We start from the raw sequence: 1,745 nt of genomic DNA, 5'->3' as shown, positions 1-1,745 counted from the left end.
TCTCTCTCTCTCTCTCTCTCTCTCTGTCTCTCTCTCTCTCTCTCTCTTTCTCTCCTTTCCCATTTCCTGCAATTCCTGCAGTTCCTACTCCCTAAAATACTTATTTGGAGATTTAATTAGGTGGGTGTGTAGAATTATAAAATTTAGAAGGAAGGGATCTTTGAGATCATCTAGTCTTACCTCCTCATTTTAACTATGAATAAAATAAGACCTAGATAAATGGAATGACTTGCCAATGTCACACAGGTAATAGATCACAGAGCTAAAATTCAACCCCAGCTCTCAGGCTGCAAATTCAATGTCTACAGCTCTGCTTGGTCTCAACTTCAAAGAACAAGATGCCTCTGGGCCAGACGCCCCCCAAATCCCCCACCCCTTTACCAACTTTTTCTTGTATGTTGTCCTCCCCCATTAGATTGTAAGCTCTTTGAGGGCAGGGACTGTCTTTCTTATTTGTACTCCCATCACTTAGCACTGTGCTTAATAAATAGGTACTTCACATAGTACCTAGCAAATGAAGGTAGTAGACTTCCAAGAAACACTCCTTGAAGAGAATTAAAAAAAAACCTGTGAGGAAGAGATCTATTCACCCCTACCACTACCACCACAACCCACCAAAAAAAACCTAAGAAAATAATAAATTATACCTTTTATTGTAAAATGAATCCATATGGATTCAGCATCTAATCTGCTCATTAATTCTTATTCCAGAATGTCCTCACACCACAGTAAAGTCATTCTAATTTCCCTGACAGGCATAAATACCCTCTATAAGATGGATATGGGTCATGGTCGTGGTTCCAAGGTCCAGGTCAAAAGAGAAGTGGATGAAGAGTGGTGATAGGAATAATCAGAAGCCAATACCTCTGAGCATGTCTCTGAAATTTTAATCATATTTATTCTTCCATTTACCTGCAAAGCTTCAATTTTATCACTAGTCAACTCAAAATGAACTATTTGGTTCATAAAATTCATTTAAGAAGGTGGCCAAAATACACACATGCATACAGGTAAAACAAAAAGCTATGAAAAAGTATAGCTCTTTGTCTTACTTCCTGGGACAAGTATTAATATTTGATAATAATGCTTAGAGATCCTTGGAAGAAACACTGTATATCTACAATTACTGCCATGAATGCATGTCTCCTTTTAAAAAATAGAATCCATTACTAAAGAAATAGCTGAGAGAAGGAACTCAAAGACACAGGTTATATTTTCTGCTTGAGCTTTGAACAGGCATTTGATAAAGTATCATATAGAAGGCTCACATGAAAGCCAGGATTTATGAATTACAGAAAAAAGAAGTCACTTGAAAATGAGGTAGAGAGGAGAGCAAAGAGATATGATTAGTCATTCTGACAGACAGTCAAAAAATAGTACTCAGCATAGGGAGAACACTGTGCTGTCCCACAGGAGTTAGTTTGGAGGATACTTCTTTCTCTTTCTCTTTATTAATGTGCACATCAGGGGGGCCCTAACCCCTACTTGGTGAGAAGTTAAATTTCATACATTCAAAGTCTTATGAACATCAAGGCTGACTATGGTTTGGGTTAAGGGGGAGAGGCCTCATTGAAGAAATTGTAAGTCATTGATGGTGAAGGGGGAGGAGGAAAGAAGATGCCAGCTGTGGTCCACTTCCCTCTAGGTCTCCTTGAAAAGCAAAGAAGAAAAGTCAGGTGTTAGCAGCAAGCTGGGGAGTCTACATGTTTCAGGGTCCAATTATAGATTATAATATGCTGGCTAAG

Source organism: Petaurus breviceps, unplaced genomic scaffold (assembly GCF_028583685.1).
Source record: "Petaurus breviceps papuanus isolate PSGF00001 unplaced genomic scaffold, PetGlider_PUasm1.0 178, whole genome shotgun sequence".
In the NCBI taxonomy this organism is placed as follows: Eukaryota; Metazoa; Chordata; class Mammalia; order Diprotodontia; family Petauridae; genus Petaurus; species Petaurus breviceps.
The sequence above is the reverse complement of the archived record's forward strand: the minus strand, read 5'-3'. Positions refer to the sequence as shown.